Source organism: Symphalangus syndactylus, chromosome 8 (genome assembly GCF_028878055.3).
Source record: "Symphalangus syndactylus isolate Jambi chromosome 8, NHGRI_mSymSyn1-v2.1_pri, whole genome shotgun sequence".
Lineage (NCBI taxonomy): Eukaryota > Metazoa > Chordata > Mammalia > Primates > Hylobatidae > Symphalangus > Symphalangus syndactylus.
The window spans coordinates 53,527,993-53,552,292 of record NC_072430.2 but is presented as its reverse complement, the minus strand read 5'-3'; the positions used below and the strand labels follow the sequence as shown (position 1 = coordinate 53,552,292).

At 45.2% G+C, this 24,300-nt stretch overlaps 1 protein-coding gene, 1 long non-coding RNA gene and 2 pseudogenes across 7 annotated transcripts in view; 2 read left to right on the top strand and 2 right to left on the bottom strand.

The window, feature by feature from the left end:
- Positions 1-2,639, bottom strand: part of WDR89 (WD repeat domain 89) — a 72,730-nt gene extending 70,091 nt beyond the window's left edge. The window contains exons 1-2 of one of the 6 annotated variants that reach the window (XM_063644532.1): positions 2,346-2,509; positions 1,859-2,050 (exon numbers count right to left, since the gene is read on the bottom strand). The gene's annotated coding sequence lies outside the window, so the exon portion shown is untranslated. Of the gene's footprint in view, positions 1-1,858 lie in introns of all 6 variants that reach the window. The other 5 variants (XM_063644535.1, XM_055289138.2, XM_055289139.2 and 2 more) reach the window with 5 other exon arrangements.
- Positions 2,627-12,114, top strand: LOC134737322 (uncharacterized). Its single transcript, XR_010122104.1, has 2 exons — positions 2,627-2,766; positions 11,951-12,114. It is a non-coding gene; the product is annotated as an uncharacterized lncRNA (long non-coding RNA).
- LOC129489097 (uncharacterized) lies at positions 11,911-12,105 on the bottom strand (annotated as a pseudogene).
- Positions 12,115-23,805: 11,691 nt separating the features above from the next.
- On the top strand, positions 23,806-23,879 carry LOC129489102 (uncharacterized; annotated as a pseudogene).
- The last annotated feature ends 421 nt before the right edge of the window (positions 23,880-24,300 follow it).

Sequence of the window (24,300 nt, the reverse complement as noted above, 5' to 3'; positions counted from 1 at the left end):
GTAAAAAAGCAGTAGCATCTTCAGTCGTATTTGCAGCAAACAGTGTCAACTGCAGAAAAAGTAGTCATGACTTTAGTACAAAAGTACAACTCAAAAACTTCATGGGTTTGGCACAGTGGCTCGTGTGTAATCCCTGCCACTTGGGAGGCTGAGGCAGGAGGATCACTTGGCCCAAAGTCCGAGGCTGCTGTTAGCTAAGACTGTGCCACCACACTCCCGTCTGGAAAAACACCCTGCATGGATCATAATACAAAGTGAGAGAGAAGAACCCAAAAAGTAGTTACACGGGCTTGATTTTACTTTTGCTTTACAATAGCTACAACAGTCTAAGGTAAGAATACAAACCAGGTAAGTAACATAGCTGCATTCACAGGAAAGTATTCCTGAATACTGAGCAAGGAGATAAGCTGTCCATAGACGTTTCAGAGGATTTCTCACTTAAATGGTACTTGACTGCAAGTTACCACTGTTTTACTTGGCCATAGGTTGCAATGCAGTCGAGGTTCCACAAGAAAGAATTTGAAAAGCAGAAACAGTCACGTGGCTTTCATCGGTAACATATTTTGTATCTATTAAATTATTTAATCCTCAGAACTCTAAGCAGTCAAGTTTGGTAAGTATTTCAATTATACAGGTGAAAAAGCTGATGCTGACTTGTCCAGTCAAAGGTCAATAACTGGCGCCTACTGCGATGTCTTTCCTCTAGATCATTTACCTTGGTAACAATCAATTAATTCACTTCTAGGTGTGTTTTATTGACTTTTTTTTTCTTTTTTTTTGAGACGTTGTCTCACTCTGTCGCCCAAGCTGGAGTGCCGCAACACGATCTTGGCTCACTGCAACCTCCGCCTCCCGGGTTCAAGCGATCCTCCTGCCTCAGCCTCCCTAGTAGCTGGGACTACAGGCGCCCGCCACATATTTGTATTTGTAGTAGAGACGGGGGTTTCTCCGTGTTAGTCAGGCTGGTCTCGAGCTCCCTACCTCAGGTGATCCGCCCGCCTCGGCCTCCCAAAGTGCTGGGATTACCGGCGTGAGCCACCGCACCCAGGCTTTTATTGACTTTTTAAATAATTTCAAGTTAGTAAAGAAAACGGTCGGGAACGGTGGCTCACGCCTGTAATCCCAGCACTTTGGGAGGCCGAGGCGGGTGGATCACCTGAAGCCCGGAGTTCGAGACCGGCCTGACCAGCATGGTGAAACCCCGTCTCTATTAAAAATACAAAAATTGGCCGGGCGTGGTGCCAGGCGCCTATAATCCCGGCTACTCGGGAGGCTGAGGCTGGAGAATCGCCTGAACCCGGGAGGCGGAAGTTGCAGTAAGCCGACATCGCCCCACCGCACTCCAGCCCGCGCGACAGACTGAGACTCCATCTCAAAAAAAAAAAAAGAAAACAAGAGCAACATTTTACAAATTATACCATCTTTTAATTTTACATCCATGGACGCTGAATGCCACAATTTGTCAGAGACAAGCTAAAGAAAACACAAGAATGAGTAATGTCTAACACTGCTTCTTCCCGTGAAAATGAGAACACTCAGGCCGGGCGCGGTGGCTCACGCTTGTAATCCCAGCACTTTGGGAGGCCGAGGCGGGCGGATCACGAGGTCAGGAGATCGAGACGACGGTGAAACCCCGTCTCTACTAAAAAAATACAAAAAAATTAGCCGGGCGTGGTGGCGGGCGCCTGTAGTCCCAGCTACTCGGAGAGGCTGAGGCAGGAGAATGGCGTGAACCCGGGAGGTGGAGCTTGCAGTGAGCCGAGATCGCGCCACTGCACTCCAGCCTGGGTGACAGAGCGAGACTCCATCTCAAAAAAAAACAAGAAAAAAAGAAAATGAGAACACTCACAGTACCTACCTCTTTAGACAGCCATGTGGTTTAAATTATATAATAGACCAGTTGCTGGTATCATACCACATCCCATACTACGGGTCGTCTCTTCCCAAGTGAAAATCTGCTTTCTGGCCTACAAAAGGATTATACTAAACCCAGCAGGCGGTGGGGAGAGTATCCGTGGAGAGGGAAGAGCAGGAGGAAACAGGTCTTTCCCTGAAAATGAGCAAGGGCGTTCGGCTTTTACTGAAAAAATACCCCAGAGGAAGTACTGGGAACAGCACCGGCAACAGCAGCCTGACCCGCAGAAGGTTCTTTGGCCAGGGCCAGCACGACCGCGGAGCGAGACCTCCAACACGTGCACGCCCCGTCCAGACCTCCCACTTCCCTCCGCGCTCCCGCGATAGCTGTCCAGCGACTCTAGCTTTCTAGACTCAACCACGGCGTCGCCGCTCGTCGAGAGGACTGCCCATCCCGGGGACCCCGCCCAGCCTGGCCCAGCAAAATGTACCTTAGTAGCGAGCCCTCAACCTGTACCGGAGAAAACGCAGGCTGCTCGGCGGATTACAGCGGTCGACTGGAACCCCGCCTCGACCTCTCTGATTGGGTAATGCGCACAAGAAAATCAAGAGGATTGGTCGGCTGCAGAGAAGTGGGCCGTAACGCGACGCGAAAGAAGTGGGTCGTAACGCGACGCGAAAGAAGTGGGTCACAGAGGCGCGGGGAATTCTTGCTAGCTTCCGATTGGACGAGATCAGAACGCCCCTTCGTAGACCCAGCGTACGTACAACGCTCATACCACCACGCCGTACGCTGCGTTAGCGGAAGTTTAATGGCCCCATTGGTGGGATGCGTGGCCAATAAAAGGCAAGAATAAGGCGGCTGCTGCTTTTCTCGTGGCCGACTGGATGCATCCGCTGGCCCTGATATATGTGAGTTTCAGCATTTAGACGTTCGAGTTTCCACCGAGCCGGAGTTGGTTAGAGAGTTATTAAGATGACTTGGAGACTAATGCGGGGAGAAATAATTTAGTAGTTAGACTCAGGCCCTGAAACTACCACTCGTGTTCAGAAAGTCTACGTAATACCTTATTGTTTTCACGCGAAGAAAGCAGCCCTTCAGGCCGGGCTGAATGGTTTAGGAATTCTCTGGCTGTCATTGGGTGAAAAAGCTATCAGTTTGAAGGTAGCTCCGCCTCGGCTCTAGGGAACTCTGGGATTTGTAGTCCGGAACTTTCGAGTCCTGTAGCTTTAAATGTGGGTGTTGCTACTGAGTTCTTCCATATTGTTAATAACACCCGTTGACATTTATTGTGGTTTGTTGGACTTTTTATCCTTTCGTTTATCAGCAGCATTAAAGACAACATTTAAGAAATGTGTAAACACTGCATGTATGTTCGTAAACAATAAATTAGTGTTTCCAACAATTTACTGCTGTGCCTAGTTCTATACTGTATGTTCATGATTACTAAGTAGATACTAAAATTATTTGTTTCTAAAACTTTTGCTGTTACAACAAAACAGTCTGGTTTTCATATTAGTGTCCATTTACGATTATTTGAACCCTACATTTAGCAATTATGTGTACTGTGATGGCATGGGTAGCAGCTGCTTACATGAATCAAGTGTTGTTATGACGTGAAGCAGAACTGGCTGCTGTCTTGACAGGAAAATAGGGCTATGCTTAAAATGTCAAGCAAGACCACCATCGGGAGGAATACACATTGTATATTATTAAAGTCTGTATTATAATGTCTATTTGCAGCCTTTATTAAAACAGTTTAGGACAGGCTTTTCCTGACTCTATAGAATCCTGAACTCTTCTGTGAGCTAATTTAGCAGTATTTCATTTTTGTGTCTAGCAAAAGTAAAACCATTAATAAATACCAAAAACTTCCTGAGTAGACTTTTCGCTTTCGAAAAATTTTAATATTTTTTTCCTATTTTACATGTAATAAAAACTTTAGACTGTAGAAGACAAAAAAACATGATTTGGGATGTATATAATACTTCTACATTTCTAGATTAAAATTAAACTTTACAGAATTAAAGCTAAGCAAAAACTGCTTTCATTATTGATGCTTGTAATTATTCATTTTTGTTTAAAATATCAAATTGTTTTTGTCATTTTTGTGTCATTTCTAAATGATTAGAGAAGGTTTCAGGTTGTTTGTAAAGGAAACATTACAGATTTAGCTCTTTGTTTTGTTTTGTTTCGGAGACAGGGTCTCGCTCACCCAGGCTACAGTGCACTGGCAGGAGGTGGGATCATGGTTCACTGCAGCCTCGACGTCCTGGGCTCAAGTGAGCCTGCCACCTCAACCTCCTGAATAGCTGAGACTACTGGCACACGCCATCAAGCCCAGATATTTTTTTTCTTTTGAGATGGAGTCTCGCTCTGTCGCCCAGGCTGGAGTGCTGTGGCCCGATCTCAGCTCATTGCAACCTCCGCCTCCTGGGTTCAAGAGATTCTCCTGCCTCAGCCTCCCAAGTAGCTGGGGCTGCAGGCACGTGCCACCATGCCCGGCTACTCTTTTGTATTTTTAGTACAGACAGGCTTTCACCATGTTGGACAAGTTGGTCTCAAACTCCTGGCCTCAAGTGATCCATGTGTCTCAGCATCCCAAAGTGCTAGGATTACAGGCGTGAGCCACCGCGCTTGGCTGTATTTTTTGTGTAGACAGAGATTCGCTATGTTGCCCAGGCTGGTCTAGAACTCCTGAGTTCAAATGAGGCTCCTGCCTCGGCTTCCCAAAGTGCTGGGATTACAAGCTCACACTCCTTTTTATTCTCAATAAATGAAGAGCGAAATTGGGTGTCAATCATCGATATATTTATCCTTGTAATATTCTATATGATGTAGTAGGTGAAACGTATGGATGGGTGAAGATGACTGTGGCAAAAATGCAGAATTACATTTTTAATGCTTTTCATTAGCTAGCATTTTAATGGTGTTTTCCTTTTGCCTCTTATTTTAAATCAGTAGTTCATTTAACATGTTAATTAAATGTCATATAACTAAGAATAAACACCATTAAAAACTGAATCAAGGCTACCGTGGTTAGTGCTGTTTAGCTGGATGATAGATCAGCTGAGTGACTAAACTGTGGCCACATTTGGCTGATTTAAATTCTAAGTGTTCTCTCAGCACTTTTGGAAGCTTCTAAAATGTTTCATTTATTTATTTATTTTTGAGACAGAGTCTCCCTCTGTCACCCAGGCTGGAGTGCAGTTGCACAATCTTGGCTCATTGCAACCTCCACCTCCCAGGTTCAAGCGATTGTCATGCTTCAGCCTCCAGAATAGCAGGGATTACAGGCGCGTGCCACCACGCCCAGCTAATTTTTTCTATTTTCAGTAGAGACTGGGTTTTGCTATGTTGGCCAGGCTGGTCTTGAGCTCCTGGCCTCAAGAGATCCACCTGCCTTGGCCTCCCAAAGTGCTGGCATTACAGGTGTGAACCACTGAGCCAGCCAAAATGTTCTATTTTAAAGAAAAAAAATTATGTTGAGAATTTAAAAAACATATTTAAACAGGCACCATTACTACCTTTAACAGTGTGAATCTGTGAATCATCTTTGTGCTCTGTTGGGAAATAGTTTAAGAAGTGAACTCAGGCTGGGTATGGTAGTGCATACCTGTAATCCCAGCAGTTTGGGAGGCTGAGATGGGAGGATTGCTTCAGCCCAGGAGACAGAGGTTACAATGAATCATCATCTCAACACTGCGCTCCAGCCTGGATGACAGAGTGAGACCCTGTCTAAAACAAAACTAAACAAAAAAAAGAACCAAGTAAACTCAAAGTAAGATGAATGAAACGACTCTTGAGATGCAGGAAGAGACTATTAGAACGCTTATTTGTATGTCCTTTTTATTCTCAACATTTTTCTTTACATTTCTGTGTTTTTAAATTTTTTACATATAACAATATAAGCTTTTTTAAAAATCTTTTTTGTTTGTTTTTTGTTTGTTTTGAGACAGAGTTTCGCTGTTGTTGCCCAGGCTGGAGTGCAGTGGTGCGATCTCGGCTCACCACAACCTCTGCCTCCTGGATTCAAGTGATTCTCCTGCCTCAGCCTCCCCAGTAGCTGGGATTACAGGCATTCACCACCACCCCTGGCTAATTGTATTTTGAGTAGAGATGGAGTTTCTCCATGTTGATCAGGCTGGTCTCGAAGTCCCGATCTCAGGTGAGCCACCATGCCTGGCCCTTTTTTTTTTTTCAATAGGGGCAGGGTCTCACTATGTTGGCCAGGCTGGTCTCAAACTCCTGGCCTCAAGTGGATCCTTCTACCTCGGCCTCCAAAGTGCCAGGATTACAGGCATGAGCCACCAAGCCTGGCCATTTTTGCAATGTTTATGTAAAAATATATATGTATTGAGTAAGTGGTAAAAAATTTTTGAGAAGTATGTGATCAAAACCATATTTGGAGGTCAGTGATTTAGGACATGACAAGTGCAGTTTAAAGATCTTGTGGGGAGAGAAGTCAAAGAAAAAATCACAAATGTTTTAGTTAGTGTCTGATATGAAAGAATGGTATTGGCCAGTTAGCTCAGGTGGTTAGAACTGTGAAAAGAAAATAATCTCAGGACCCCAAAATCACTAAGTCAAAAGGAAAAGTCAAGCTGGGAACTGTGTGGGGCAAACCTGCCTCCCATTCTGTTCCTCAGTGAGATAGCTGCAAGGATAAAACAACTGCTTACCTCCTTCATCACAATTTGCCACAAGGAAATTCCTTGTGGACTTCCTCCCTACTTCAAGTTATTCCGCCTTTCCAGACTGAACCAATATACATTACATATATTAATTGATGTCTCGTCTCCTAAAATGTATAAAACCAAGCTGTGCCCCGAACACCTTGGGCACATGTCCTCAGGACCTCCGGAGGCACAACCTTAACCTTGGCATAATAAACTTCCTAAATTGATGAGGCTTGTCTCAGATACTCTTTGGTTTGTAGAATGTATTGCTGATATGAAGGAAAAATTGAGTTCCTATATCTAAAGCAGAAAAAAAATAGGCTGAATGCTATTCTTTAATTTGTCACTTAAGAGCTACTTAAGGAAAAAAAAAAAACTTTTTATCTGAAGAATGCAAGCCCTGGCTGGGCGCAGTGGCTCACGCCTGTAATCCCAGCACTTTGGGAGGCCGAGGTGGGTGGATCACAAGGTCAGCAGTTCAAGACCAGCCTGACCAATATGGTGAAATCCTGTCTGTACTAAAAATACAAAAATTAGCCAGGTGTGGTGGCAGGTGCCTGTATTCCCAGCTACTGGGGAGGATGAGGCAGGAGAATTGCTTGAATCCGGGAGGCAGAGGTTGCAGTGAGCCAAGACTGCGCCATTGCACTCCAGCCTGGGCAACAGAGCAAGACTCTATCTCAAAAGAAAAAAAAAATTCAAGCCCCTTTAAATTATCAGGCCCAGGGAGGCATTTGAAATGTAACAGCATTCTTGTCTCACTCTCCCTTGAACTAAATAATTATTCTTGAAGCCATTTGTTATATAGTCTGTAGACTGCCGCCAAGTAGCCATAGAATGCCATGCATCCTGTAGTTCAACAGTGTATAGCCAATCACTAGCCAATGTTATTTCTGTAAACCAATGAGGATTCCTAATGAACAAGCTTTTTAATTGTCCCTTCTCCTGATTCATCCTATTTTCTTCAAAAACTTGAGCCTCTGTTTTGTTCTCTGGAGCACTCAAGGCAACTTGGAAGTGCCCTGAAATGCAGTCCTCAACCTTAGCCCCCTCAAAAGTTACTTTTGCCTCAACTTCTTCCTTTTAGGTTGATACTACCATGAAAAAAAAGGTAAAGAAATGGTTTTAAATTGCAGCATTAAGGGTTTAAGTCATTAAGAAACTATTTACCATTAAAAATTACCCACACATACACTCATATATATTGTTAAAATATGCCATGAAGTCCAAATTATACACAATACTTAAATAATGAGCTGGGTGCAGTGGTGCACCCTTGTAATCCCAGCTACTTGGGAAGCTGAAGCAAGAGGATCACTTGAGCCCAGAAGTTCGAGACCAGCCTGAGCAACATAGCAAGACCCCGTCTCAAAAAAAAAAAAAAAAATTGTATGTCATACTACTTGCAAGTTCTCATGCTCAATCACTGTATCAGGGCTCCATCAGGAAAATAAAATCAATAGGAGACATATATTAAGGGTTTTTTTGGCAAGGAGTTGACATACAGTTGTGGCAGCTCCCTAGGTAAGTCTAAAATCGGTAGAGCAAGCCATCAGGAAAGGCAGGCTGGAACTCAGGCATGAGCTGAAGCTGCAGTCTAAGGCAGAATTTTGGCTGGACACGTTTGCTCATGCCTGTAATCCCAGCACTTTGGGAGGCTGAGGCAGGAGCATTACTTGAGCCCAGGAGTTCAAGGCTGCAGTGAGTTAATAATCACAGCACTCCATCCTGGGCAACAGCAAGACTCCATCTCAAAAAAAAAAAGAGAAGGAAAAGCAACTCAGAGCAACCTAAGCCATGTGAAGTATGCAAAACTTGTGAGGCTTACAGAGACATGACTTTGAGACCTCAGTCATCTCCCACCCACACCAACCCACACTGTAACTGCCCAGTGGATTCACCTTCCCCGCTGCCTAGACAGAGCTGATTTATCAAGACAGGGGAACTGCATGGAGAAAGAGTAATTCACATAGAAGCGGCTGTGTAGGAGACGAGTATTATTACTCAAATCAGTATCCTTGAGCATTCAGAGTTTTTAAACACAATTCAACAAGTAGGGGCTCAGGAAGGGGGAAGTACTGATTGGTCAGGTTGGGGATGGAATCATAGGGGGTCGAAGTGAGTTTTTCTTGCTGTCTTCTGTTCCTGGGTGGGATGGCAGAACTGGTTGAGCCAGATTACTGGTCTGGGTCTGGGTGGTGTCAGCTGATACACTGAGTGCAGGGTCTGCAAAATATCTCAAGCACTGATATTAGATTTTACAAAAGTGATGTTATCCCCAGGAGCAATTTGAGGAGGTTCAGAGGAGCCGGAGGTTGCATGGTTGCATGACTCGTAAACTATAATTTCTAATCTTTTTTTTTTTTTTTTTGAGACGGAGTTTTGCTCTTGTTGCCCAGGCTGGAGTACAATGGCACGATTTCAGCTCTCCGCAACCTCCGGCTCCCGGGTTCAAGCGATTCTCCTGCCTCGGCCTCCTGAGTAGTTGGGATTACAGGTGCCCGCCACCAAGCCCGGCTAATTTTGTATTTTTAGTAGAGACGGGGTTTGTCCATGTTGATCAGGCTGGTCTCGAACTCCCGACCTCAGATGATCCGCCCGCCTTGGCCCCCCAAAGTGCTGAGATTACAGGTGTGAGCCACCCTGCCTGGCCCTGTAACTTCTAATCTCATAGCTAATTTGTTAGTCCTGCAAAGGCAGACTGGTCCCCAGGCAAGAAGGGGGTCTTTATGGGAAAGGGCTGTTATCAGTTTATTTTATTTGATTTTTTGAGACAGAGTCTTTCTCTGTCACTCAGGCTGGAGAGCAGTGGTGCGATCTCGGCTCACTGCAATGTCCACCTCCCAGGTTCAGGTGATTCTCCTGCCTCAGCCTCCCGAGCGGCTGGCATTACAGGTGCCTGCCACCATGCCTGGATAATTTTTGTATTTTTAGTAGAGACAGGGTTTCACCATGTTGGCCAGGCTAGTCTTGAACTCCTGACCTCAAGTAATCTGCCTGCCTCATCTTCCCAAAGTGCTGGGATTACAGGCGTGAGCCACCGCGCCTGGCCATGTCATCAATTTTGTTTCATAGTCAAACCATGAACTGAATTCCTTCCCAAAGTTAGCTCGGCCTACGTGCCGAAATGAACAAGGACAGCTTAAAGGCTAGAAGCAAGATGGAGTCAGTTAGGTCTGATTTATTTCACTGTCATAATTTCCTCAGGTATAATTTCGTCAGTTGTAATTTTGCAAAGGCTGTTTCAATACCCAGGGGCAACTGTTTAAAGATATTTTATTCTGTCCGGGTGTGGCGGCTCAAACCTATGGTCCCAGCACTTTGGGAGGCAAGGCGCATGGATCACTCCAGGCCAGGAGTTCTGAGACCAGCCTGACCAACGTGGTAAAACCCCGTCTCTACTAAAAATACAAAAATTAGCCGGGCATGGTGGCGCATTCCTGTAATCCCAGCTATTCAGGCGGCTGAGGCAGGAGAATCCGCTTGAACCAAGGAGGCGGAGCTTGCGGTGAGTCAAGATCGCACCACTGCACTCCATCCTGGGCAACAGAGTGAGGCTCTGTCATCGCGAGGCTCTGTCATCGCGAGGCTCTGTCATCGCGAGGCTCTGTCACAGCGATGACAGAGCAAGGCTTGACACAGCGATATATATATACACGTATATATATATCATGTATATATGTATATATATCATATATACATATATGTATCATACATATGCATATATATGATAAATACATTTTATTCTTTCTTTCCCTGTAGCAGCCAAACTAGCTGATAAATTACCTAAAATATTGTTAAAGTTGCAGAGTAGGACCCTCACCATTATCTTCATGTTCCTGGAATTTGTGATACAAGGAACAGTGTATTGCCAATCAATAGCTTGTGTTATTTGAATGAACTGCCCCACTTTTTAAAATGCACCTGAATATATGCTGCTAGTCAGAGCATATATTCAAGGCAACTTGAATCTGTGTCTCCCAGATTGCAGTCCTCAAATTTGACCTAAATAAACTCTACTCATATTAATTTTTGCCTCAGTTTCTTTAGGTTGACAGTCTTATATTTGTGGGAGTGAGTCAGTATAAGCGTACAAGATGTACAAACTAATCCTATTTTCCCCTCTTTTTTTTTTTGTTTGTTGTTGTGGCAGGGTCTTGCTCCATAGCTCAGGCTGGAATGCAGTGGTCCAATCTTGGCTCAGTAATCCCTCTCTGTTAAAATACATTAAATGGAACAGCCCTAACCTCACACTCCATTCCAGCCTGGCTCTCTCACCCTCAAACTCCATTCCAGCCTGGCTCTCTCACCCTCAAACTCCATTCCAGCCTGGCTCTCTAACTGTCTACCTCATTCTACTGGCTAGTCCTTAAGACCCTGACCTAATACTCTCTTTTTGAAGTCTCTGGCTCCAATCTTAAGCACCATATTCCTTTGCCCAAATCTGGAATCCCAGGGCCTCTTGAAGGTTCCCCAATACATGTAAGGCCCACTCCTAGGCATGCAGGCATGCCTCTACTACGTAAGGAGTACTTCTGGAAGCCACCAGCTCTAGAGTTTCCGAAAATGTCAACAAGACTGCCTTTGAAACCAGAGGGTGGGTGGTGGTGAGAACATCCTGTGAAGGGTGCCAGCTGGTTTATACCAGTCAGTGTGCCAAACTGCTCTTCTAAAGATAAGAGGTGGTGCTGTTTTAATTCCTTCAGTTTTAAGATGCACTTTACTATTACCCTTTTTAGTTTAGAAAGATGAAAGTTGACGAAGAGGCAGGGCTAGCTCTGAAACCGATAATTATGTTAATCAAAAATGCCACCCACCTCCAGAAAACCTTTTCACAGAGCTGCTGAAAGTGGTGAATTGATTGGTTTAAGCTGGATGTTCTCTTCCTGCCACTTTCTTTTTTTTCTTCCTGCTACTTTCAAGCTAAAAGAGTGAACAAATAGTAAAATAGCTACACTAAATGGAGTGAAGAGGAGAAAAAAAGAAGCCAGACTATCTGACAAACCAGTGTCTGGGTCTTCTATTTAAGAATTAGAGGCCAGGCGTGGTGGCTCACTCCTGTAATTCCAGCACTTTAGGAGGCCAAGGTGGGATCACCTGAGGTCAGGAGTTCCAGGCCAGCCTGGCCAACATGGTGAAAGCCTGACTCTACTAAAAATACAAAACAGCTGGGCATGGTGGCAGGCGCCTGTAATCCTAGCTACTTGGGAGGCTGAGGCAGGAGAATCACTTGAACCCTGGAGGCAGATGTTGCAGTGAGCCAAGATTACGTCATTGCACTCCAGCCTGGGCAACAAGAGAGAGACTCCGTCTCAAAAATAAAAAATAAGAATTAGGACCATACTTTTATTTTATTTTATTATTTTTTAGACAGGAACCACTCAGACTGCATCCTTTCTTTCTTACTCTCCTACAGGAAGAGAATGATCATGAAGGACAAATGGCAGTGAAGCAAGAAGAGCTGGCTTCAGGCTCCGAAGAGAATGCTGTGCCTCTTCCTCATGGTTTCCAGTGCCCTGCATGTTCAGAGAAACTTCTGTAGTAATGAATGAACCCTGAAAATATGGTCTTGATACTTTATTTTCGTGGTGTTTTTTTGTTTTGTTTTGTTTTGTTTTGTTTTGTTTTGTTTTGTTTTGTTTTTGATGGAATTTTGCTCTTGTTGCCCAGGCTGGAGTGCAATGGCACGATCTCCACTCACTGCAACCTCCACCTCCCGGGTTCAAGCAATTCTCCTGCCTCAGCCTCCCAAGTAGCTGGGATTACAGGCATGTGCCACCACGCCCGGCTAATTTTGTATTTTTAGTAGAGACAGTTTCTCCGTGTTGGTCAGGCTGGTCTCAAACTCCCTACCTCAGGTGATCCACCCGCCTCGGCCTCCCAAAGTGCTGGGATTACAGGAGTGAGCCACTGAGTCAGGCCAGGGCCAAAAGGAGCAGCTTGGGATCCTCATTCTGTGAAAACAAGTTCACTTCTTTCTTAATTAAGATTTTGTGCTGGGCAAGGTGGCTCACGCCTTTAATCCCAACACTTTGAGAGGCCAAGGTGGGCAGATCACCCTGAGGTCAGGAGTTCAAGATCAGCCTGGCCAACATGGTGAAACCCCGTCTCTACTAAAAATACAAAAAATAGCTGGGCATGGTGGTGCACACCCGTAGTCCCAGCTGCTGAGGAGGCTGAGGCACAGGAATCCCTTGAACCCAAGAGGCAGAGGTTGCCGTGAGCCGAGATTGTGCCACTGCACCCCAGCCTGGGCGACAGAGCAAGACTCCGTCTCAGACAAAAAAAAAAAAAAAAAAAAGATTTTAAAATACCTATTTGCCAATTCATATGTAGTTGATTTGCAGCATGTACTACAAGATTGGTTCTAAATATACATAAATGAAGAGCTGAGAAAGTTATTGCTAAGCTAAATTCAACCAATTACACTTTGTTTTTTTTCTGCTCTCTCCTTGCACCTATTTTATTCTAATTCTGTTTGTCAGGCTACTTACTTTTACAATCACTTTTAGTGTGGAAACAGTAGAAAAAGGTAGAAAAAAATGATATCATGAACACTTGTTTTTAATTAAAAAACATTTTTTTAAATAGAGACGAGGTCTCACTATGTTGCTTAGGTTGGTCTCAAACTCCTGAGCTCAAGCGATCCTCCCTCTTTGGCCTCCCAAGGTGGTGGGATTACAGATATGAACCATCACAGCAGGCCCACAGCAGATGTTTTAATAAGCACTATTAAGCACTGTTACTCAAAGCTAGATATGTGATTTTGAGCAAATTATTTTATTTTCCTCTAAACTCCAAATTACTCATCAAGTGACAATGTCTCCTGTTCAGGGATTTTATGAAAATTAAGTAACAATAAAAATAAGATAGCACAGTGTAGGCATTCAGGAATTATAAGTTGAAGTTCCAACCCTTCCTCTACCTATACCCCTTCCTTTGTGAGATTACAGGAAGGATGACAAAAAAAAAGATATGTTGGGCTTTTTTTGTTTTTTGTTTTTTGTTTTGAGACAGTTTCACTCTTGTTGCCCAGGCTGGAGTGTAATGGTGTGATCTCGGCTCACTGCACCCTCCGCCTCCCAGGTTCAAGTGATTCTCCTATCTCAGCCTCCCCAGTAGCTGGGATTACAGGTGCATGCCACCACACCCAGCTAATTTTTGTATTGTTAGTAGAGTTTCATTATATTGGTCAGACTGGTCTCAAACTCCTGACCTCAGGTGATCCACCTGCGTCAGCCTCCCAAAGTGCTGGGATTACAGGAATGAGCCACCACGCCTGGCCTTTGTTTTTTTTTTTTTGAGACAGAGTCTCCTTTTGTTGCCCAGGCTGGAGTGCAGTGGCACAATCTCGGCTCACTGCAACCTCCGCCTCCCAGGTTCAAGTGATTCTCATACCTCAGCCCCCTGAGTAGCTGGCATTACAGGTGTGCTACCACACCCAACTAATTTTTGTATTTTTAGTAGAGACGCAGTTTTGCCATGTTGGCCAGGCTGGTCTTGTACTGCTGACCTCAAGTGATCCATCCACCTCGGCCTCCCAAAGCGCTGGGATTACAGGCGTGAGCCACCGCGCCCAGCCCAAACAAGGATATGTTTGCTGAGCCCTTTAATTGTTGAAAATGGGCCGGGCGCGGTGGCTCACGCTTGTAATCCCAGCACTTTGGGAGGCCGAGGCGGGCGGATCACGAGGTCAGGAGATCGAGACCACGGTGAAACCCTGTCTCTACTAAAAATATAAAAAAATCAGCCGGGCGTGGTGGCGGGCGCCTGTAGTCCCAGCTACTCGGAGAGGCTGAGGCAGGAGAATGGCGTGAACCCGGGAGGCGGAGCTTGCAGTGAGCCGAGATTGCGCCACTGCACTCCAGCCTGGGCGGCAGAGCAGGACTCCGCCTCAAAAAAAAAAAAAAAAAAAAAAAAAAAAAAAAAAAAAAAAAAAAAAAAAAAAAAATAATTGTTGAAAATGATCCTTGAAAAAAAGAAAAATTAATGATAGGACTAGGAATGTACACCAGCCAGGAGGTAGAATTAAGAAAGTTTAAATGCAATAGGTGAAAACTATAGGCAGGCCGGGTGCAGTGGCTCACGCCTGTAATCATAACACTTAGGGAGGCCGAGGCCGATGGATCACTCGAGCTCAGGGGTTTGAGGCCAGCCCAGGCAACACAGTAAAACCCCATCTCTACAAAAAAATACAAAAGTTAGCAGGGTGTGGTGGCTCACGCCTTTACTCCCAGCTACTTGGGGCATGAGGCAGGAGGATTGCTTGGGCCCTGGAGGCGGAGGTTGCAGTGAGCCCAGATCGCTCCACTGCACTCCAGCCTGAGCGACAGAGTCAGATCCTGTCTCAAAACAAAAAAGAAGAAAATTATAGGCAAAGAAATGTAGATTTCTTTTATTTATTATTTGAGAGAGTTATTGTGAAGTTGATATGAATTTATGTGAAATAAGACTACCAAGGCCGGGCGCAGTAGCTCATGCCTGTAATCCCAACACTTTGGGAGGCCGAGGCAGGAGGATCACCTGCGGTCAGGAGTTCAAGACCAGCCTGGCCAACATGGCGAAACCTCGTCTCTACTAAAAATACAAAAATTAACTGGGTGTGGTAGCGCACCTGTAATGCCAGCTACTCAGGAGGCTGAGGCAGAAGAATTGCTTGAAACTGGGAGGTGGAGGTTGCAGTGAACTGAGATTGCACCACTGCACTCCAGCCTGGGCAACAGAGCAAAACTCCATCTCAAAAAAAAAAAAAAAAAGACTACCTGACTAATGTGGTATTTTTAGGATTTTTTCTTCTTTTTTTTTTTGAGATGGCCTGGCCTCTTTTTTTTTATCATATGATCTCTAACTGATGTATGCGACACAATAATACAAAACTATCTGAGCTATAAAAGAAATATCAAAGGCTTCTGTTTTCTTTTGTAGGCCTTCTGGAACTTTTTGCCTCAGACTCAGAGACCAGTGAGTCCTAATCATACCAATATCCCTACTAATTGCCTACTTGTTTTTGGATTTACATATTATTTGACTCTCTCATCTCATATCCTAGAAAAGTATTTAGTAAGAGTTGGATCTGGCCAGGTAGGGTGGCTAACGCCTGTAATCCTAGCACTTTGGGAGGCTGAGGCAGGTGGATCACCTAAGGGCGGAGTTGGAGAGCAGCCTGGCCAACATAGTGAAACCCCGTCTCTACTAAAAATACAAAGATTAGCTGGGTGTGGTGGTGGGTGCCTATAATCCCAGCTACTCAGGAGGCTGAGGCAGGAGAATTGCTTGAATCTTGGGGGCGGAGTTTGCAATGAGCCGAGATCTCGCCACTTCACTCCAGCCTGGGCGAAAGAGCAAAACTCTGTCTCAAAAAAAAACAAGAAAAAGTTGATTAGCTTGGCGGGTGGCGCAGGCCTGTCATCCCAGCTACTCGGGAGGCTGAGGCTGAGGCAGGAGAATTGCTTGAACCTGGGAGGTGGAGGTTGCAGTGAGCCAAGATTGTGCCACTGCACTCCAGCCTGGGCGACAGAGTGCAACTCCGTTGCCAAAAAAAAAAAAAAAAAAAAAAAAAAAAAAAAAAGTTGGATTTAATTTTCTAAGCATTAGGTTAAAATTTTTTTGCTAGATAACACAATATCCTAAGATCAGCCAAGCATTATAAAGATGGATCTGATGATTGCCAGGAACGTATTATGTATGCAGTAATAATAACACATTGCAACAAAGCCATGTTTTCTCCCATTTTTAAAAACATGTTTTGATGATGAAGGATATAAAATACAGAGTCACAGTGAAAGCCTGCAGCTTGAGTACGTTTGTAATCAGATGATTACAGATGATTGCTATGAGGCTAATGAAGTGAAATTTACTCCTAGGTTTGAGAGTAGATGATAAAAGGAACATTAAGAAGATTATAGTCTCAATCATGAACATATTCACCTAATTAACATTTTCCTACCTTTGAATTTAAATATCAAAAGTTGATACATGATAGTTGTTGATTTGTAATACAAAATTTACTACTTTTGATAGTCATTTCTCACTTAAGCTTGTAGCATGTAATAATTTTTTTTCCCACAAATCTTTTCCTACCTTAAAAAAAAAATACATAAAAAACTTGGCCGGGCGTGGTGGCTCTCGCCTGTGATCCCAGCACTTTGGGAGGCCGAGGTGGGTGTATCACCTGAGGTCATGAGTTTGAGACCGGCCAGGCCAACATAGCTAAACCCCATATCTTCTAAAAATACAAAAATTAGCCAGTCGTGGTGCCGCGTGTCTGTAGTACTAGCTACTCAGAAGGCTGAGGCAGTAGAATCACTTGAACCTGGGAGGCAGAGGCTGCAGTGAGCCAAGATCGTGCCACTGCACTCCAGCCTGGGCAACAGGGCGAGACTCCGTCTTAAGAAAAAAAAAAAAAAACTTATTTGGGTTGGGCACAGCGGCTTGCGCCTATAATCCCAGCACATTGGGAGGCCATGGTGGGTGGATCACTTGAGGTCAGGAGTTCGAGACCATCCTGGGCAAAATGGTGAAACCCAGTCTCAACAAAAAATACAAAAAACTAGCTGGGTGTGGTGGCGCTTGCCTGTAGTCCCAGCTACTGGGGAAGCTGAGGCATGATCGCTTGAGCCTAGGAGGCGGAGGCTGCAGTGAGCAGAGATTGCAGGATTACACCACTGCACTCCAGCCTGGGCAACAGAGTGAAACTCTGTCTCTAAAACAAACAAACAAAAAACCTTATTTGACTACTTCTGAAAGCAAAATGCGCAGTGAAAAGAAAGCTGTTTCTTTCAAAAAACAAAATAATAAACATATACCTAGTATAAGCGGGATAAATTATACCCTTTGTCCTCAGCCCCTGCGAGAATGCTCAGGGCAGAAGATAAATTTCCCTCTTTCCCCATACAGATGCCTTAACTACCTATTTGATCAGCTAAGATAAGGAAAAGCAAGGATTTCAAAGCCTTGCTGGGTCCTCGAGTATTAGATGATAGCTCTGCAGGTAGAAGACTCTGTAACATGAAACTATCATTATGGTTCTCATTCCTTATGTGCAAGTAGGCCTCTAGGCGTGATTGGAAATTGGAGGATAAAAAATGAGGAACAGAAACCACTCTGCACAAATAACATAAAGTACTACATTACATGGAATGTGTTTTATTTAGAAAAATATTTCTCTTTAACGTGATTCATTCAAGAGATGTTATTCATCACCTATTATGCGCCAGGTATATTCTGAGTCCTGGAGAGACAACATTTAACAAAGTCCCTGTCCTCATGTAGTTTATTTTCTCGTGGGCAAACAGACAATATCTATTATTTTTATTAAAAACAATATAAGGTAATCTCAGCCAATGATAAGTACGCTGCCGGGTGGGATATTCAAAATCTTTAACACAGGTATGGCCAGCTTGGTATCACATCTTCATGTTCTCTCTTGTATTTGCTGTCTTCCTTCCTGCCTCACTTCCCTTTCCTGCTCACTCCAACTTCCTTGACATTGAATTTGCCAAAAAAGTGTTAGTGTATAAGCTTTAGTTTGTGATTGTGTTCCCATATACTCCCCATCTTACCCCCACATCACCCCCAATTAGAACACAGGCCAACCTTAGCCTTCTTGTGACTAGTGTTATACTTTTAGTTGCTGGATCTTGGGAAGGTCTAGGAGATGCTGGGATAGCAAGAGCAGGGGATGTCTTGGGAAACACCACACTGTCCTCTAGTTCTTCTCCATCCCAGTTCTCTTTCAGTCCCTTTGATTCTCCTAAATGTAAGTATCCCAAAGTCCACAAAAAAACTTCTGTGTTCCCTCTTTTAGTGGCTCCACCATCCCAGTCAACCACACTAAAAGGCTTAACATCACTTTTGACCCTCAACCTAGTCCTCTGCGCTTAGTCACACGTTCATAGCACTGTGTGGGGAAGAAAAAGCATCTTCTTTTTTTTTTTTTTTTTTTTTTTTGAGACGGAGTCTCGCTCTGTCGCCCAGGCTGGAGTGCAGTGGCGCGATCTCGGCTCACTGCAAGCTCCGCCTCCCGGGTTCACGCCATTCTCCTGCCTCAGCCTCTCCGAGTAGCTGGGACTACAGGCTCCCGCCACCACGCCCGGCTAATTTTTTTGTATTTTTAGTAGAGACGGGGTTTCACCGTGGTCTCGATCTCCTGACCTCGTGATCCGCCCGCCTCGGCCTCCCAAAGTGCTGGGATTACAAGCGTGAGCCACCGCGCCCGGCCAGAAAAAGCATTTTCATGCACTCTTGCTCTCCCTCTGGATAACACCCTAATTCAGCCTGTCATCATGATTTGTTTGGATTTTGCAATAGCTTGAAACCAACTTTGCATGCTTCCATTTTCTGCCTCTTCCAGCCCTTTGTATTAAGGCACCAATGTTTTAGTGCCTTAAAAGATCCGGCAGATCACTTGATGTCAGGAGTTCAAGACCAGCCTGGCCAACATGGTAAAATCCCGCCTCTACTAAAAATACAAAAAAATTAGCTGAGCGTGGTGGTGTGCGCCTGTAGTCCAAGCTACTCAGGAAGCTGAGGCAGGAGAATTGCTTGAACCTGTGAGGCAGAGGTTGCAGTGAGCCGAGGTCGCACTCGTGCACTCCAGCCTGGATGACAAAAGACTGTGTCTCAAAAAATAAATAAATAAATAAAAATAAATAAATAATACATAAATAAAAAGACGAAATCCTTAACTCTCCCACGATGAACTTTTGGTTTAAATAGTGGAGTACCGTAAGAGCGTCTCACTTCTTTCTCCCATTTTATTTTTTCTTTTTTTTTTTTTTTTTTTTGAGACAGAGTCTCGCTCTGTCGCCCAGGCTGGAGTGCAGTGGCGCGATCTCGGCTCACTGCAAGCTCCGCCTCCCGGGTTCACGCCATTCTCCTGCCTCAGCCTCTCCGAGTAGCTGGGACTACAGGCGCCCGCCACCACGCCCGGCTAATTTTTTTGTATTTTTAGTAGAGACGGGGTTTCACCGTGGTCTCGATCTCCTGACCTCGTGATCCGCCCGCCTCGGCCTCCCAAAGTGCTGGGATTACAAGCGTGAGCCACCGCGCCCGGCCAGAAAAAGCATTTTCATGCACTCTTGCTCTCCCTCTGGATAACACCCTAATTCAGCCTGTCATCATGATTTGTTTGGATTTTGCAATAGCTTGAAACCAACTTTGCATGCTTCCATTTTCTGCCTCTTCCAGCCCTTTGTATTAAGGCACCAATGTTTTAGTGCCTTAAAAGATCCGGCAGATCACTTGATGTCAGGAGTTCAAGACCAGCCTGGCCAACATGGTAAAATCCCGCCTCTACTAAAAATACAAAAAAATTAGCTGAGCGTGGTGGTGTGCGCCTGTAGTCCAAGCTACTCAGGAAGCTGAGGCAGGAGAATTGCTTGAACCTGTGAGGCAGAGGTTGCAGTGAGCCGAGGTCGCACTCGTGCACTCCAGCCTGGATGACAAAAGACTGTGTCTCAAAAAATAAATAAATAAATAAAAATAAATAAATAATACATAAATAAAAAGACGAAATCCTTAACTCTCCCACGATGAACTTTTGGTTTAAATAGTGGAGTACCGTAAGAGCGTCTCACTTCTTTCTCCCATTTTATTTTTTCTTTTTTTTTTTTTTTTTTTTGAGACAGAGTCTCGCTCTGTCGCCCAGGCTGGAGTGCAGTGGCGCGATCTCGGCTCACTGCAAGCTCCGCCTCCCGGGTTCACGCCATTCTCCTGCCTCAGCCTCTCCGAGTAGCTGGGACTACAGGCGCCCGCCACCACGCCCGGCTAATTTTTTGTATTTTTAGTAGAGACGGGGTTTCACCATGGTCTCAATCTCCTGACCTCGTGATCCGCCCGCCTCGGCCTCCCAAAGTGCTGGGATTACAAGCGTGAGCCACCGCGCCCGGCCTATTTTTTCTTTTTAGATGGAGTCTCACTCAGTCACCCAGGCTGCAGTGCAGGGGCGTGATCTTGGCTCACTGCAACCTCCCTCTCAGATTCAAGTGATTCTTTTGCCTCAGCCTCCCAAGTAGTAGAGACAGGGTTTCACTATGTTGGCCAGGCTGGTCTCAACTCCTGACCTCAAGTGATCCGCCCAACTCAGCCTCCCAAAGTGCTGAGATTACAGGTGTAAGCCACTGGGCCCGGCTTTTCTCTTATTTTCTTATTTATTTATTTTAAATTATTTTTTATTTTTGTGAGACAGAGTCTTGCTCTCTCGCCAGACTGGAGTGTAGTGGCGCGATCTCGGCTCACTGCAGCCTTCGCCTCCCGGGTTCAAGCAATACTTCTGCCCCAGCCTCCTGAGTGGCTGGGACTACAAGCGAGTACCACCAGGCCCAGCTAATTTTCTTATTTTTAGTAGAGATGCGGTTTTACCGTGTTGGCCAGGATGGTCCCAATCTCTTGACCTCGTGATCTGCCTGCCTCAGCCTCCCAAAGTGCTGGGATTACAGGTGTGAGCCATCGCACCCGGCTTTTTTTTTTTGAGATGGAGTCTCGTTTTGTCACCCAGGCTGGAGTATAATGGTGCAATCTTGGCTCACTGCAACCTCTGCCTCCCGGGTTCAAGCGATTCTCCTGCCTCAGTCTTCTGAGTAGCTGGGATTACAGGTGTCTGCCACCATGCCCGGCTAATTTTTGTACTTTTAGTAGAGACAGGGTTTCATCATGTTGGCCAGGCTGGTCTCAAACTCCTGACCTTGTGATCTGCCCACCTGGGCTTCCCAAAGTGCTGAGAACACAGGCGTGAGCTACTGCACCCGGCCTTTTCTCCCATTTTCTAAGGTGACCATAAAAAATTTTCTTTTTTCTTTTGAGACAGGGTCTCGCTGTGTTGCCCAGGCTAGAGTGCAGTGGTGCAATCTGGGCTTACTGCACACTCCACCTTTGGGGCTCAAGTGATCCTCCCACCTTACCTCTCAAGTAGCTGGGACTACAGGTGTGCAACACCACACCCAGCTAATTTTTGTATTTTTAGTAGAGATGGGGTTTTGCCATGTTACCTAACCTCACTTGACTGCCTGCCTGCCTTCCTTCCTTCCTTCCCCCTCTCTCTCTCCTTTCCCTTCCTTTCCCTTTTCCCTCCCCTCCCTTCCCTTCCCCTCCCCTCCGTCTTTCTCTCACTCTCACTCTTCTTTTTCTTTTTTTGAGATGGGATCTCACTGTTTTGTCCAGGCTAAACTCCTGGGCTCCAGTCATCCACCCGCCTGGGCCTCCTCTGTAGCTGGGACTACAATACAGGTGCACACCACCATTCCCAGCTTGGCTTTGAATTTTTAAAAGGCTAATAACCCAGAAGGACCAGGCACAGTGTTTCACACCTGTTAATCCTGATACTTTGAGAGGCCAACATGGGAGGATCACTTGAGCCTAAGGAGTTTGAGACCAGCCTGGCAACGTGATGAGACACTGTTTTTACAAAAAATTAAAAAATTAGCTAGGCATGGTGGCACATGCCTGTAGTCCTAGCTACTCAGGAGGCTGAAGCAGGAGGATTGCTTGAGCCCAAGAGGTCAAGGCTGCAGTGAGCCATGATGGCGCCACTGCACTCCAGCCTGGGCAACAGAGTGAGACTCTGTCTCAAAAGAAAAAATAAATACAAAAAAAACCAGAAGGACAAAGCAAATGAGAGAAGAGATCTTAGTAGATTTGTAGAAGACAGGCCGGGTGCAGTGGCTCACACCTGTAATCTTAGCACTTTGGTATACTGAGGCGGGTGGATCGCTGGAGCCCAGGAAGTTGAGGTTGCAGTGAACTCTGATCATGCCATTGTACTCCAGCCTGGGCAACAGAGCCAGAACCTGTCTGGGGAAAAAAAAGAAAGTATGGAAAGCAGAGATATAAAATAGGAGAAAAAAAAATTTTTTTTTTTGAGACAGAGTCTCACTCTGTCCCCAGGCTGGAGTGCCGTGGCACAATCTCGGCTCACTGCAATCTCTGACTTCCTGGTTCAAGCGATTCTCCTGCCTCAGCCTCCCAAGTAGCTGGGATTACAGGCACATGCCACCATGCCCAGCTAATTTTTGTAGTTTTAGTAGAGACTGGGTTTCACCATGTTGGCCAGGATGGTCTTGATCTCCTGCTTGATCTCGTGATCTGTCTGCTTCAGCCTCCCAAAGTGCTGGGATTACAGGTGTGAGCCACTGCACCTGGCCGAAAAAAATTTTTTAAAGGATCACTTCAGGAGGTTCAATTAGTATGACATCCAGAAAGAAGAGAGAAAACAGACACGTTTATCAAAGAAACAATACAAGAACATGTCCTAGAACAGAAGAACATGAGTTTCCACTGTGTGCCCACTAAGATACATAACATGAAATATCAGTATCCTAGGCCCACAGAGAAGACCGAAAAAGGCATCCAAAATAACAAACAGGATGGGCCATGGTAGAACAAAATCCTCATCTGCTATGATAGGAAGTCGATATCTAAAGTTACTAAATCAGGCCGGGCACGGTAGCTCATGCCTGTCTTTAATCCCAGCACTTTGGGAGGCCAAGGCAGGCAGATCACATGAGGCCAGGAGTTTGAAACCAGCCTGCCCAACATGGTGAAACCCCATCTCTACTAAAAATATGAAAGTTAGCCAGACATGGTGGTGCACGTCTGTAATCCCAGCTATTTGGGAGGCTGAGACACAAGAATCACTTGAACCCAGGAGGCAGATGTTGCAGTGAGCTGAGATCACCCCACTACACTCCATCCTGGGTGACACAGTGAGACTCTGTCTCAAAAAATAAACAAATACAAAATAAAATTACCAAAGTCAAAAATTCCTCTATAGAACATTGTTTAGAAATATGGCTGTTTAGGTATGTAAAGCTAGAAAGCTTGAGGACAGCTGCCTGGTCAAAAGAACTGGAGACAGGTGGAGCAGGGAAGTGCTCATAAAGCCTGTTAGTATTATGTCTTTTTTTTTTTTTTGAGACGAGTCTCGCCTTGTCGCCCAGGCCAGAGTGCAATGGTGCGATCTTGGCTCACTGCAACCTCTGCCTCCTGGGTTCAAACGATTCTCCTGCCTTAGCCTCCCGAGTAGCTGGGATTACAGGCGCCCACCACCACGCCCAGCTATTTTTTTGTATTTTTAGTAGAGACGGGGTTTCACCATGTTGGCCAGGCTGGTCTCAATCTCCTGACCTGGTGATCCGCCCACCTCAGCCTCAAATCCCCCAAAGTGCTGGGATTACAGGCGTGAGCCACTGCACCCAACCTGTATTATGTCTTTTTAAAAATGTAAACATGTATTGCCTTGGGAAAAAATTAATATTATTAATAAGAAGAAACCTTTGGACTGTACTTTCAGGGATCATTTCTATAATTCGTTACTAGAGAATTTTCTCTGAATGTGTAGAGCAGTTAATTTTTTTATTATTTTAAGTAAAATTAAAAAAAAAAAAAAACTGGCCGGGTGCAATGGCTCACGCCTGTAATCCCAGCACTTTGGGAGGCCAAGGTGGGCGGATCACGAGGTCAAGAGATCGAGACCATCCTGGCCAACATGGTGAAACCCCGTCTCTACTAAAAATACAAAAATTAACTGGGCATGGTGGCACAAGCCTGTAGTCCCAGCTACTCGGGAAGCTGAAGCAGGAGAAGCGCCTGAACCCGGGAGGCAGAGATTGCAGTGAGCCGCGATCACACCACTGCACTCCAGCCTGGTGTCAGAGCGAGACTCCATCTCAAAAAAAAAAAAAAAACAAGAAACCTTTCTAGCTTCCCTGATCCCTTTTGCCTACATGACAAGGCTTAAATCGCCACATCGCGCTCTCTTAAATCAGGCCT